This window comes from Prunus avium, chromosome 7 (genome assembly GCF_965620075.1).
Source record: "Prunus avium chromosome 7, drPruAviu1.hap1.1, whole genome shotgun sequence".
Taxonomy (NCBI): domain Eukaryota; kingdom Viridiplantae; phylum Streptophyta; class Magnoliopsida; order Rosales; family Rosaceae; genus Prunus; species Prunus avium.
Window position 1 is genome coordinate 6474750 of NC_142290.1, and position 16155 is coordinate 6490904.

At 39.0% G+C, this 16155-nt stretch overlaps 1 long non-coding RNA gene across 1 annotated transcript; it reads right to left on the reverse strand.

Annotated features, from left to right (window-relative positions):
• Positions 1 to 8363: 8363 nt before the first annotated feature.
• On the reverse strand, positions 8364 to 15927 carry LOC110768746 (uncharacterized). The gene is made up of 3 exons (XR_015825647.1): positions 15818 to 15927; positions 9861 to 9912; positions 8364 to 8688 (listed from the first exon to the last, which is right to left on the reverse strand). It is a non-coding gene; the product is annotated as an uncharacterized LOC110768746 (long non-coding RNA).
• Positions 15928 to 16155: the final 228 nt, after the last annotated feature.

Genomic DNA, 16155 nt, shown 5'->3' on the forward strand with positions numbered 1-16155 from the left:
TAGGGGACATGGTATCATTGACAATATTGAAAGCAGATAACACAGCCATCAGAAAAATTCCAAGTCTCGCTGGTCTTTCAAAGCTCAAGGTCTTGTGTTTAAATGCATGCAGAAAACTTCTTGCAATCCCAGATTTACCAACCAATTTGTATGTTCTGAAAGCAAATGACTGCCCAAAATTGGAAACAATTCCAGATTTTTCAAAAATGTTGAACATGAGAGAATTGTATCTCAGTGATTCGTTCAAACTCACCGAGGTTCCAGGCTTGGATAAGTCATTAAACTCCATCACAAGGATTCATATGGAAGGCTGCACCAATCTGACTGCCGATTTTAGGAACAGCATCCTACAGGTCTCTGTCTCTCTGTCTCTCTGTCTCTCCCTCTGTCTCTCTCTCTCTCTCTCTCTCTCACACACACACACACACACACAAAATCTGACTGCCCATGTAATGATATATGCATGCATGTATAAGAATGTATTGCTTCTGGTTTACAGACATGTACACATGTATGCATAAGAATGTATTTCTTATAGAAATTTGGCTCTACATGGTGTAGGGATGGACTTCTTGCGGATATGGTGGCATTTTTCTCAGTGGAAATGATATTCCTGATTGGTTCCATTATGTCCATGACGATGATATTGTGTATTTTGTGGTGCCTCAAAGTGTTGGTCGTAATTTGAAAGGGTTAACTTTGTCCTTCGTTTTCTCTTCAGGCTTCAGCAGTTATTGTATTAGCATTAAAAACATGACCGAGGGTACTGAGTTTGACGCCAGGATCATGCCCTACAGTCTAAGTTATGGTACTGATTATCTTTGGCAGGGACAGTTATCAAATGACAAGCTCAAATTGCAAGACGGTGATAAAGTCTTGATTGAAATAATTGAGAAATATAATGCGGTGAAGGTGAAGAAAACAGGTGTTAGTCTGGTATGGGACAAATTTATGAACGAAAATATGATTGATTACCATCTTTGTGCGTATGAATGAAGCCCATATCTGGTCAATGATGATGACATCATTCATGTCGAATATGATTATCACTTAAGAAAATCACCGGACTTTTCAAAATTCCCAAATCTCGAGAAGTTGATATTGAGAGGTTGTAAGGAGTTGATTAAGGTTCACTCATCCATTGGGGATCTTGGAAGACTTTCTTTGGTAAATCTTGAAGACTGCGAAATGCTAAGGGGTCTCCCACTGAATTTCTATAAATCCAAGTCTATTGAAACTCTTATATTGAATGGTTGTTCAAGATTTGAAAACTTGGCTGATGGCTTAGGGGACATGGTATCATTGACAATTTTGGAAGCAGATTGCACAGGCATCAGAAAAATTCCATCTTCCGTAGTAAAATTGAAGAACTTGAGAATTTTATCTCTATCTGGTGAGAATTTTGAAATTCCATCTTTTACCCATTTCGTAACATGGCTTGAACTCTTTAATAGAGTTATGTCTTGCAGGCTTCTGGCGGTTAACTGAGGATGCAATCCCTAAGGATCTATGTAGCCTAATTTCCTTAGAACATCTGCTTCTTGGAGCCAATAATTTTCGTAGCCTGCCAAGTCTCACTGGTCTTTCAAAGCTCAAGGTCTTGTGTTTAAATGCATGCAGAAAACTTCGTGCAATCCCAGATTTACCAACCAATTTGTATGTTCTGAAAGCAATTGGCTGCCCAAAATTGGAAACAATTCCAGATTTTTCAAAAATGTCAAATATGAGAGAATTGTATCTGTGTGATTTGTTCAAACTCACTGAGGTTCCAGGCATGGATAAGTCATTAAACTCCATGACAAGGATTCATATGGAAGGCTGCACCAATCTGACTGCCGATTTTAGGAACAACATCCCACAGGTCTCTCTCTTTCTCTCTCTCTCTCTCTCACACACACACACACACAAACACAGAGGCACAGCTTCAGATGCGGCCCATGTAATAATATATGCATGCATGTATAAGACTGTCTTGCTTCTGGTGTGCAGAGATGGACTTCTTGCGGATTTGGTGGAATTTATTTGAATGGAATTTATGATATTCCTGAGTGGTACAAAGTCGTCAATGATGTGGACAATATCGTCTACTTTGAAGTTCCTCAAAGAATCATGGGTCGTGATTTAAAAGGGTTGACTATATGCTGCGTTTACTCTTCAGACAGGCGAAAAACTTCCAGATTGAAAAGGGTAGATTCTGAAGGTCCTATTTGCAGTATGGCTGCTTTGCACACCAAGATAGAGTCAAACAATACGGTAGAATATTTGCATATATATTTCATTCTCCGAAAGGAGGTATTTATAATACAAGGTTACAAACTCTAGTAGGGTTAAACTAGGAAATAAGTGGAATCCTAATTACATAATATCTATACAAAAAGGAAAAATAAAATCCTAATAGAATAAGAAGGAAATATCCTAATAGGGCTAGGACTCGCTAACACTCCCCCTCAAGTTGGAGCAAAGACGTCATGCATGCCTAACTTGTCAAGCGAGTTGAGAAAGATACTTGTAGAAACAATTTTCGTAAGAACATTAGCTAACTGATACTCAGAACTGATGAACGGGAAGGAAACAATCTCCGCATCCAACTTTTCTTTAATGAAATTTCGATCAACCTCCACATGCTTTGTACGATCATGTTGTACAGAGTTATGAGCAATTGCAATCGCAGCCGTATTGTCACAATATAAATCCATGGGTTTCTTAGGCCCAAAATCAAGGTCTCTCAATAATCTCCTCAACCACAGTAACTCACATACGCCATGGGCCATCTCACGATACTCAGCCTCCGCACTAGATCGAGACACCACATTTTGTTTTTTGCTTCTCCACGTAACAAGATTGCCACCAACAAACATAAAATACCCAGACGTTGAACGTCTATTAGTAGTTGAACTTGCCCAGTCAGCATCTGTGTATCCTTTCACATCTGTATGACCATACTTAGAAAACATTAACCCCTTGTCAGGAGTTATTTTGAGATATCTCAAAATACGTGTCATGGCTCTCATATGGTCTTCATTAGGCGAGTGCATAAACTGACTCACTAAACTCACTACATACGCAATGTCAGGACGTGTATGAGCTAAATAAATTAATTTCCTCACAAGCCGTTGATAGCGCTTTTTACCAGTAGGAACTTGATTAGAATATAACCCCAACTTGTGATTCTGTTCACTAGGAGTATCAATTGGTTTACAATCCAACATTTCAGTTTCTGCAAGTAAATCCAACACATACTTCCTTTGGGACAAAAAAAATACCATGTTTAGATCTGACAACTTCAATCCCAAGAAAGTACTTCAAGTCACCTAATGATTTCATCTCAAATTCATACGCCAGATATTTCTGGAGAATTTGCATTTCTGCCAGATCACCTCCAGTCACAATTATATCAACATAAATAATTAAAGTTGTCAATTTACCTTTATGATGCTTTAGAAACAAAGTATGATTTGAGTTACTTTGCACGTACCCAAACTTCTTCATAGATGCTGCAAATCTCCCAAACCACGCTCTTGGAGACTACTTAAATCCATATAAAGACTTCCGCAGCTTACACACAATACCCTCTTTAGAGGTTACAGGAATACCAGGAGAGAGATCCATGTAAATCTCCTCCTTGAGGTCACTATGGAGGAATGCATTTTTGACATCAAATTGTAACAGCGGCCAATCAAGATTAGCAGCCAAGGACAAGAGTACGCGCATAGTATTGAGCTTTCCTACTGAAGCAAAGGTTTCCGTGTAATCCACTCCATAGGTCTGAGTATACCCTTTTGCTACCAATCTTGTCTTGTAACGGTCAAAGGACCCATCAGCCTTGTGCTTCAAAGTAAACACCCATCTGTACCCAACAGCCTTTTTTCCCTTTGGTAAAGGAACTAACTCCCATGTGGCATTTTTGTTCAAAGCTTTCATCTCAATATGCATTGCATCTACCCATTTTGGATCAGATAAAGCATCCTGCAGCTTAGTTGGCACACATACACTAGATAAGTGACACAAATATGATGCATATGACTTAGACAAACGATCAGTTGACACATAATACCTAATAGGATATTTAGACTTGGCATGTATATCAGGAGAATATTGTACTTTAGGTTTCCCACGAGTGGTTCGTGGGGGTAACTGATAAGTTGACACAGATAGATCATTAGAAATTACCTCACTTGATTCACTATCACGAGTAGATTGGGGCAGTGGCAGGGCAGAGGGGGGGTCTTGTATCAATTTCATCTGTACGAGAGTTTCTAGTATCACTGTCACGTCCTTCTGAGGAAGAACCAAAAATTTCCAAAACATCACCCGGCAACCGGTCGTGACCTTCTGGGTGATCGGTCGCTGGACTCGTATCGTCGTTGCTCATCGCTGGACTCGCATCGTCGTCGCTCATCGAGGCAGGCGACCGATCGCTCACTTCTATGCGACCGATCATTTCCAGGCTGGTTGCATCGCGACCGATCTTTTCCAGGCAGTTTCGTTCGCTATCGGTCGTTTCTTCCCAGTGACCGGTCGCTTCCTGTTCGCCAGAAATTCCTTCTTCATGTCCAAGATCTTCCATATTTTCCACTTCGAAACTCTTCAATTCACTCCCCCTCTCCCTCTGAATTGAAGAGGAGGGGGAAACATAATATGGTACTTCTTCATGAAAGATGACATCCAAAGTAACATGTACCTTCTGAGTAGGAGGGTGATAGCACTTATAACATTTCTGAGTAGTAGAATAGCCAATGAAGACGCAGCGGAGAGCACAAGGATCAAGTTTACTCCGTTGATGGGAGTAGACATGAACATAAGCAACACACCCAAAAACTTTAGGGGGCAACTTGGAAACGGAGACAGGGGAAACATGGTCACCAAACACATCATGCGGAGTCTTGATATCAAGAACCTGGCTAGGAGTACGATTAATCAAATAGGCAGCGGACAGAACAGCATGCCCCCAAAGGTGATGGGGAACATTCATATCCAACATGAGTGAGCGGGCAACTTCAAGCAATTGTCGGTTCTTTCTTTTAGACACATCATTTTGTTGAGGAGTAAAGGGGGTTGTCGTTTGGTGAATAATACCTTGAGCACGGAAGAAAGACGCCAAAGTATTATTCACATATTCACCTCCGTTATCTGTCCGTAATACTTTGATCGGAGCATGAAACTGAGTAGACACCATAGTACAAAATTCTGGAAGGATGGAAACAACATCATGTTTATTTTTCAGCAAAAAAACTCAAGTAAGTCGGCTACAATCAGCAATAAAAGTGACGAACCAACGAAATCCATTCAAAGTAATGCGAGCCGAACCCCACACATCAGAATGCACTAAATCAAAAGGCTTTGCAGCTTTACTGTCACTCAAAAGAAACACAGTGCAATGGCTCTTGGCCAAAGTACATGTCTCACACTTAAAAACTCAACGAACTCTTTGACAGTGAAGACAGAGCGTTGGATAACCTCGCCGGGGGCGATTCGGTTCACTAAAGAACCGTCTAGGCAGTGAATTTTGGGAGGCTCCATTGGGACTTGCTCTTCTTTTGCTTCAATTTCCATTTCCATTTTCGGTCGTTGGACTCTCTCTTATCAGTGTGCCCCCAACAGCTTGATGAGCTGCCTGCAAAGTTCGGGAGTGCCAAATTTCCCAGACGACACACCGCCAAAGCCTGAATTGAAAAATATTCTAATCCCACCGGAACAGTATACTTTTTACGAGTACAGCCGCATCGGAACAGGTGGGATTTAGATTACTGAATATTCTTTCTTCAAGCGGCAATACTCGTAATAAAATAAAATAAAATAAAAAGGGCTGCCTAGCGGCTTGGCGGATCCTATATATATATAGGATTATTTGCAACAATGGTCTCTCAACTATACCCTAAGTTACACTTTGGTCACTCAACTCAAATATTAGTTGCAGAGGTCATAGGTGTTTTGTTGCACCGTTAGTCCTACCGTCAAGTCTCTCTAACGATAGGGACTAATGGTGCAACATAACACCTAATTGAGTGACCAAAATGTAACTCCGAGTATAGTTGAGGGATCATTGCTACAAATAATCTTAACTAAAAAGTCACATTTGCCCATCAATAATCTAAGAGATGCTTGTCACGTCATCATTTTAAACAGAAAAAGTAACAAAGTTGACGGTAGGACTAACGATGCAACAAAACACCTAATTGAGTGACCTTTGCAACTAATATTTGAGTTAAGTGACCAAAGTGTAACTTGGGGTATAATTGAGGGACCATTGCTGTGAATAACTCATATATATATAATAAATAGTCTAGCCGCGCGGCTATACTTTGCAATAAAGAGTATAGCCAACAGCTATATTTGCGTGTTTTTTTTTTAAATAAATAGTACAACCGCGCGGCTATACTCTTTAAGTATACACTGAGATTTGTTTTTTTAAAATTATTTTTTTCCATGATTTTCATTTATCATAAGAGTAGTTTAGAGCATTATTCATTACGAGCAGGCCATTACTCAAGTATATGTTGTCTCCTTTTTTATTTTTACTTTTCCAAAGTTATTACTCGTATACTGAATTTAGCATTTTCCCATTTAATACTCATATTATATACATACATAAGTATTTTCCAATAATACTTCTGTTTTTCATACACGTCTTAAAGACTCAGTAAAATACACATTTTAAAAAAAGCAAATATACAATACACATATTGTACGTACGTACGTATTTTTTCATGTTTAAAACACGTATTCTTTATAAAAAATTTCAATAATACACACAAAATTCACGTATTATGCACATAATTTTTACATATTATTGAATAAAAATATTATATAGTGGCCGAACTTTTCAATTGTAACTTGCCAAAATTTTGCCGAATAAAAGACGTACGTGTTTTATTCGTATTTTTCCCATTCCGCATTTTACTAATTATGAAAGAACTTGAGAGGCTAAGATTATTTCTTACTTGTTGTAAGAAAAATGCAAGATGTTGATTTTGCAATCTCTTTGCCAACTAGAACAACAGTTTCAAACAAAGTTTTATGGGTATAGTAGTAAAAGAGGTGGTAGTATTCTTCATGTAAAGTATTGTTTTGAAAAGTGAAGCAATTACCAAGACCACTCTAACTCAGCATGCAATTCTCTACTATAAATAATGTGTGCAGTAACATAATTTAGTAGCACTCAAGATAATGAGTTAGATCAAAGGCAAACATTCCCACGAAAAATAAAGAAGAAGAAAAAAAATTAAACTCTCATATTGATTTATTGTGAAATTTCTCTCTTTTCAATATCTACTTTGGATATGTTAAAACTAGCAAATTAATAAGTATAAAGTATAAACTAATGGAAGTAGGCCACAAAAATTCAAAATTGCTAGGGCACCCTTCTTTGCAAACTCTCAAACTAGAAAGCTTATGTTTTTCTTCCTAACCTCTCTCTGTTAACTGTCTTTCCCGAGAAGAAGGGTCTTAGGTCAAAGAAAAAGTTTATCAGTCTAATGATTTTCAAAATCACATTAATTTCAAGTAAAGATACCCTTGTATACAATGAGTCCAAAAACTCCAAAAGGTAGCGTTATTGCAAGAGGAACTTTCAAGGGCTAATCATGTTGAGCAAAAGCTCATATTACAACTCCCTAGAACAAGAATTAAATGCCAAACCAACGCAGCAGACTTTTCTAGAATATAAAACTAGTAATGAAATTTTCAAAATTAATCTCAACAAATGATTGGTGATCTGACAATGCTTAGAAATGGTGAGTGAACTCTGAGTCAGGCTGACAGAAACCAAACCAGCAGGTTCTCGACCACTGGATGCCCCCTTGTGCCCCAAACCTCAAGATTAATATTGATGCTGCGTGGAACCAACACAATTGTACGGCAGGTGCTGGGGTTATCATCAGGTACGCATGACGGATGTTTCTCGGGACAAGATCGTCTTCTATGGCTGGGGGTTCTGCAATTGAGGTGGAGGCAATGGCGGCCTTGGAGGGATGCCAACTCGCAGTCGGAAGAGGATTGTCACATGTTTTCTCCCTTCTGCTTTATTGCATTGTATTTCCTTTCTCGTTGTATGTTCCTATGTCCAATGAAAAGTGCAAGTTTCTTACAGAACAAAAAAAACAGTAGACCGAATTGGCTATTGGATTAAACATAAAGACAAAATTGGTTGAATTAATAAGAGACCAAATTGATGAATTGATAAGAGACATTTAGGAATTTGACCCCAAAAATAAAAACACAGCAAAGTCATCCAGAATAGGAAAAAAAAAGCTCTGCTAATAACTATTTGGTCTATTAACACAAAGTGGCCCCTACAATGCCAGTGCATATGGACAACCCAAGGTTCTACATTTTCTAATTTCATTTGTAAGTCACCGTAATTGAGCATGAAAATGTATACAAATTCAACTGAAACTACATTGCAACATATAGATGGCTCACTTCTAAAATCCTATATTCCAATGAGGTGAATCAAGTCCAATTATTCGACCCCATACAACAAAGAAAAATTCCCAGCTTGCTATTACGAACTCAAAACTAGTTCCTCCTTTCCATGGGTTAAATTTAAAATTGCCGTAAGCCATGACTGCACAGTTCAGGAACCTCCATGACGGTGATAGAGTATTGACCGAGAAATGGCAGCAAGATTAAACAAGATGACGAGCGCCACGATGAAATCATCCACGTAACCAAGTAAACCAAACATTGCTGCAGGATCACAAAGCCAGGATGATGTAGTAATAGTGTGCTACTCAATGTTTTCAAAGGCGAGGCGTATAGGCGAGGCGTTTTTAGTAGTGCTACGCGAGGCGTAAGCCTTGAAGTATTGAGGCGTAAGCCTTTTGAACATTAATTTATTTTAGTAAGAAAAATTTATGAATAATACAATACAATTAAATTGTACAACTAATTTTTATTGAACCATAACAATCTTTTAAATATAATTAAATATAAGTACTAAATGTGCATCTCAAGTATTTTTTCCCCCTCTATTTCTTTTGCATACTTCCACGCAGGATCTTTTCGATTCATAGCTATAAAACAATTAATATTTCTAAGATACAAGTATGATGCATATACGTCAAATTTCTACTATATCATATAAACGAATAAGATAACTAATATATTTTTAAAAAATTGAAAAAAAAAAATACGGAACTTCAAATTACAGTTGCGAAGAATTAGAGAGAAAAATAAATGACTTACTTGCAGTTGAAAAACGAAGAGAATTCTTGAAATTGATGGAGATTATCTAGTAAGGGTAGAAATTAGGGTTGTACTATATATATATATATGCGTGTGTTAATATATTAATTTAGGAAAAAAAAAAAAAAAAAGAGGTAAGTAGAAAAGCTACAGTCGGCTGGAGATAGAAAAGGCAAGAAGATATTAATTTTCTTGCTTTAAGTTTATTACAAATTAAGGGAAGAAAAAAAAAAACAGAAACTTGCGTGTTTTCTTTTTATCAAAACACTCCAAGTGAAACGACGTCGTTTCACTTTAAGTTTTTTTTTTAACACTTCAATCGAAACGACGTCGTTTCATTACAATTAACCTAAAAAAAAACCCACGCGAGTCGTCTTCCTCGCAGAGCCGCAGCCAATTTGCAGACTCCCAAAATTTCTTCCAGTTCTGAGTGTCCAGATTTGCTGCCGCCTTGCTCCGCCTCGTTGCGCCTTGCTCCGCCTCGCTGCGCCTTGAAACGCCTCCTCACGCCTTCCCAGCGCTAAACGTGCAACTCGCGAAACAAACGACGCCTTGAGGCTATTTGCTGCCGCCTCGCTCCGACGCGCGCGTGCCTTTGAAAACACTGGTGCTACTTACTAGAACAACTCAACAAGAAAAATTCAACCAAATGAAAGTTAATGCATAAAAGCCACCTTCCGGAATAAGGTCAACAGGACTGACTAGGTAGATTGCTAACAATATCATCTGTAAATTCAAAAAAACACAAATTGCCAGAAGGTGAGAACTAAATAATGAACATAAAGTATATCATAAGCTTCAGAATTGACCACCACAACATTATACATTCATTTGAAGGGGAAAAGATAACACCTGATAATGCATAACTATCAGTAGAAAAGAGACCTATTAAAAAATTACGCAACACAGATGATTTCTCATCATGGTATGAAGTAAAAAACTAGAAGAAATTTTTTTTGCAAATGCTGCTATAGAAGCATATGCTAGAATTACATTTGAAAAAATAGGGCTGATAGAAAAGGGATGAGCCAAAGTATGGCAGTATAGCATTGCCAACACATTTTTGACACGTAAGTCCTTTTTCATTTAAAACCTTGGGATAGATCTGAGCTATGAGCTCCAAATAATTATTCAACGAAAACAAAAGGACAGCAAATGACGTTTGGTTGTTTTTTTCCCTTTCCCTTTTGTTTCTTACTTTCAAATGGCATGCATAACTCCTCCTAACTATAGCAACTCTACTTCCTCTTCTATGTTTCTCAGTTGCCTGGGCACTTATCATTAATAAATGACAGATTACTTGATGCAAGTAACAAAACAGCTATGAAAAGGCAAATTCAATATCAAACAAATATTATAAATTGGTATGATGCTATTTCATCATGTTTCAAGAGCCCTACGTTATCTTGTTGAAGGTCGTACACTGATATAGAATACTTGCAAATGGTCGTTGATATTAGATCTTCTTTCTCTCCTCCGTGAGAGCATCCCTCTCCTTCGTGAGAGTTCTCTCTCCTTAGTGAGAGCCTCCCTCTTCTTCGTAAGAGTCCCTGTGTTTTTTTAAAGATGTTCCCTGTTTTGGGGCTTCCTCCTTTCTCCTAATTTTACTTCCCTCCACCCTCTCAACGACCCACTTTTTTCACTCACTTTCGCCATCTCAACAACCCACAACCTGCTCCCTGTTCTACACCACCAGCCCCTCCCCGTCCCATTCCCTTAGATCCCCCACTTTGAATCCAAACCCCAGTTCCTATCTTCAATAACCCACAGCTGGTTTTCTCTCTGTGCCACTTTGTGAAATCTTGTCAATTCCCAGAGGGTTCCTATTTACTCTGACCAAAAGTCCGAGGGAGGCCATGGAGTTGCTCAACCCCAATTCCAATTGGACTTGCTGAATTGTTGTGAGTATCCTTTGAGTTTGTTGTGGGTTTTATTGGGTCTGTTGTGGACCTTTATGGCTTTCTATGGGAGTTTTTAGTTGTTCTTTTTGTTTAGTTCTCCTTTGTTTTAAGGTTCTAATGAATTTGTTATGCTGGAATGCTAGAGGTGCTGGTAGCACCAAGTTTCGTTCTAACATGATGGAGTTAATTGCTAATCACCGTCTTGACATTCTATTTGTCTGTGAACCCCGGATTAGTGGTCAAAAAGCTGTAAAAATGGTGAAGTCTCTTGGATTTTCTGGTTTTGAGATTGTTGACCCGATTGGGTTTTCTGGGGGTTTATGGCTGCTTTGGAACGAAACTAAAGTTAAAGTAGATATCATTGGAACAACTGATCAGGTCATCTCAGCTTGTATCACTGAGCATGGTCAAGCCCCTTGGCTATTTTCAGCAATTTATGCTAAACCTTGTGCTGTGAAAAGAGCAAACCTGTGGGAGTATCTATGCTTTGTTGCGGACTGTCACAACTTGCCTTGGATGTTAGCGGGAGACTTTAATGAATTGCTTGCTGCTGATGATAAATTGGGTGGTGTGCAGGTTTCTAGGCTGAGGGGTTTTCGAAATTGGTTTGATGCTCACAATATGGTGGATTTAGGCTACTCTGGGCCTAAATTTACTTGGACAAATAAAAGAGTTCTTGATGAAAGGCTTGATAGAGCAATATGTAACTTGCAGTGGAGGGGGCTGTTTGCTGAAGCTAATGTGATACATCTGCCAAGAACCAAATCTGATCATAGCCCCATAAAAATTTGTTTGAAGTCCAGTCTTACTACTTCTCCTACTAATAGGCCCTTCAGATTTGAAGCAATGTGGTTGAAACATGATGAGTTCAAGGAGTTTATCACTCAACGGTGGGAGCAAGCAACTGGTGATGCGTTGAAGAAATCTTGCTGTTTAATTGAGCCTCTGAAACAATGGAATACTACTGTTTTTGGGCATCTTCGACAGAAGAAAGCTATCATTTTAGCCAGGCTGGCTGGAATACAGAAAGCTTTGTGTATAGGGCCAAATTTGGATTTGAGCAATCTTGAAGATGTTCTGATTGGGGAGTACAATGGCATTCTTGATCAAGAAGCTTTATTCTGGCAACAAAAGTCTAGATTGAAATGGTTGCAAGAAGGGGATAGAAATACCAAATTTTTTCATATGACTACAATTATTAGGCGAAGGCGCAATAAGATTGAGAGACTGAAGAATTGTGATGGGGTATGGGTGGAAGATGCTGATGGTCTTAAAGAGCTGGCAATCACTTATTTTTCAGCTCTGTTTTCACAATCTGTTTCTCTTGACTCCACTCAAGATATACCCAACCTTTATCCTTCTGTTCAGGAGGCTGATTTGAACTACCTGGTTAAGAGTGTTGAGCTGGTTGAAGTCAAGGAGAGTTTGTTTAAAATTGGAGGGCTTAAGGCACCAGGTGTGGATGGGTTCCCTGCCTCCTTTTATCAGAAGAATTGGGATCTCTGTGCTGATGACATCTTCGCCATGGTTCGTACGGCTTTTCATGAATGTTCTGTCCCTGAGCAACTCAATGATACCCTAATCACTCTGATCCCCAAGGTTGAGAACCCCCAATCCATGGTGCAGTTCAGACCCATCAGTCTTTGTTGCACTCTTTATAAGGTAATTTCTAAATTACTGGTTGCTCGATTAAGGCCTATGCTGCCTAAAATCATCAGTCCTAATCAGGTTAGTTTCATCTCTGGAAGACAAATCACAGATAACATCCTCATTGCTCAGGAATTGATGCATAAGTTCAAATGTTCTAAGGGTAAGAAGGGCTTCATTGCCTGGAAAATTGATCTATCTAAAGCCTATGATAGATTAAATTGGAAGTTTATTGAAAAGGTCCTTGGTGAAATAGGCTTGCCCAGTAATTTCATCCAGCTGGTTATGAGTTGTGTTTCTTCTGTCAAATATCAAGTTTGTGTTAACGGCGAGCTTTCCCAACCTTTTATTCCAAAGAATGGTATTCGACAAGGAGATCCCCTATCTCCCTACCTCTTTGTGGTTTGCATAGAAAAGCTATCTCATATCATCTTTGATGCTATCAATAAGGGGAAATGGAAACCTGTTAAATCCTCCCAAACTGGGCCTGCTGTATCGCATTTGTTTTTTGCTGATGACTTAATCCTTTTCGCTGAAGCTAGTAAGCAACAAGCTAGGGTGATGAAAGGATGCTTGGATTTATTTTGTCAAGCCTCTGGTCAAATTGTCAACTTTGACAAGTCTGCTGTATTTTGTTCTCCTAATACCAGCAGGGCGTTGGCTCAAGAGATCAGTTTCATTTGTGGCTCCCCTTCAACAGACAACCTAGGAAAATACTTGGGGATGCCCATCTTGCACTCTAGGGTAACTCGATCCACTTACAGCAGTTTGCTTAGTAAGGTTCATTGCAGGCTTGCCAATTGGAAAAGTAAGTTGCTTTCTTCAGCTGGGAGGGCCACTCTAATCCATGCTGTCACATCTGCTATTCCCATATATTCTATGCAGACCACAAAATTGCCTGTTAGTATTTGTGAAGATTTGGACAGGTTAAATAGGAACTTCTTCTGGGGAGGAAGTGATAGGAAGATGAAAGTCCACCTCTGCCAATGGAATCTACTGTGTAGACCTAAAAACAAAGGTGGTTTGGGTTTCAAGAAGGCTAGGGACATGAATCAAGCTTTGTTGGCTAAAATCGGTTGGAGGATGCACAACAAAGATAATGGCTTATGGGCTCAGATTTTTGAAAAGAAATACCTCAAGGGTCATTCTATTATTGATCCTAATTTGAAAACAAGAAATTTGTGCTCCTCAACTTGGAACAGTATTCTTTTTGGAGCTGAGCTGCTGGCAAAGGGAATGATCTGGAGGGTTGGAAAGGGTGATTTGGCCAAATTTTGGACAGATAAATGGCTATTTGATACACCTCTAATGCAACATAATGGGGTGTTGAATATCCAAGATTTGAATTGCAACGTTGACAACTTTTTTAGGAATGGTTGGTGGAATGTGGACCAGCTGAGGAATGCTCTTTCTGAAGATTTGGTTCAAAAGATCACTGCTGTCCCTGTTGGGTTTGGGAACTCTGTACATGATGCTCAAATCTGGGGTATGTCTTCAAATGGCTTATTCTCTGTTAAATCTGCATACTCTATTTTTTTTAGAGAATTGGGAGATGTTGATCCCTTTTGGAATGACTTGTGGAGAATGAAAATCCCTCCCAAAATTCACATATTCATTTGGTTGGCTTATCAAGGTAAAATCTTGTCCAATGAGCAAAGAACCAAGAGGAATCTAAATTCTGATCCTTCTTGTCATTTGTGTGGTTGGCAAACTGAATCCGTTATTCATATTCTTAGGGACTGTCCCAGGGCTAAGATGGTATGGAATTCTGTTGTTAATTTACATTCCTCTCCTCACTTCTTCCTATCTGAGCTAAAACCTTGGTTCCTAGGCAACTTGCTCTCTAAGGTTAATGGACCTGATGGTATTGGTTGGAATATTGTTTTTGCCATTACTTGTTGGTATATCTGGAATTGGCGTAACAAGCAGATTTTTAACATTGCAGTGGATTTTCCTTTTAATCCTAGGAAAACCATCTTTACTGCGGTTGTTGAGTGGGTTAAAGCCGCTATTGGCTCTGGCAAGAAACCTGATAGAGTACTTGTCTTTTTGGCTTGGGAACCTCCTACAATTGGTCAACTTAAGCTGAATGTGGATGGTTCTAGAAGGGCTGCCACTAATATTATTGGAGCAGGAGGTGTTATCCGTGACTCCTCAGGTGACTGGATTGCCGGGTTTGCTGTGAATTTGGGCCAAGGTCATATCTTGGAGGCTGAGGTTTGGGGCCTATATTTTGGGCTAAAACTTGCTGTTGAAAAAGGTGTCACTAACCTTGCTATTGAAATGGATGCTGCTGTTGCTGTCTCACTTGTTCAACAAATCAATTCATTGCAATGCCATCCTCTTGCTGCTTTGGTGCATAGTTGTTGTGATCTCATGCGACAAATTGGAACTTGTCACCTTGTCCACATTTACAGGGAAAAGAATTGTGTTGCCGATTGTTTGGCAAACTGGAGTTATAATCTGGATTTGGGAATTTGCTTCTTTGATGAGGCTCCTGTCTGGGTTAGCTATCTGTTGATGGATGACTTACTTGGTCTTGCTAGGCCTCGACTCATGTGCGGGGCTTAGTTGTTTTCTGGGGGTTTCCCTTATTTCACCAAAAAAAAAAGATATAGAATACTTGCAATGTTCATACAAAATTCAATAAACTCCTACATCAGCTCGAATGGATCAGGTCTGCATGAATGTTGTGTGGTTTGTGGATGACAAAATTCAAAAGATATGCAACTCATTTACTGATCTCGGTTTCTTTGGCTCCCAGGCAGATCATTCATTATTTATCTATAATATTGACGGTGTTCTTCTCATCCTTTTAATCTATGTTGATGACATCTTGATTACAGGGAATAATTCTTCTCGTGTTGATTGGCTTATATCCTCCCTTAGTACAATTTTTGCCATGAAGGATTTAGGCCCTCTTCACTATTTAAGAACCCTTGTGTCACAAATTAATGGACTACCTACTCCAGATAAACAAAACAAAATGATAAATGTAGGTAAGCACCCATGTGGTTGTATTGCCAACAAATTGACTGCAGGGTATAAGATAATTGATCGCATACTTGTGTCAATTACTTAACTGCAAAACAGATCTGAGCCATCCTACGAGCAGGAAGAGATCTATTAGGATTAATTAGTTCTCGCAGCAGCCTCCGCAGGAAAAAAGGAAGGTCCTGCCCTCTCTGTAGAAAAGATAATTGACATATATGATGTTAAATGATTGAATACACCTGAGAGAGAGAGAGAGAGAGTAATTCATTCAAAATCTTTTGACATTTATGATGTTAAATGCTTGAATACACTTGGCAACGTTATACAGAAAGGAGGGTAAATGTGAAAGCAGGCATGATTGATGGGAAACGCAGCAGGATCTAGTGCTCTAATATTTTCAATCAAATATTGTACCTATCTTCATACC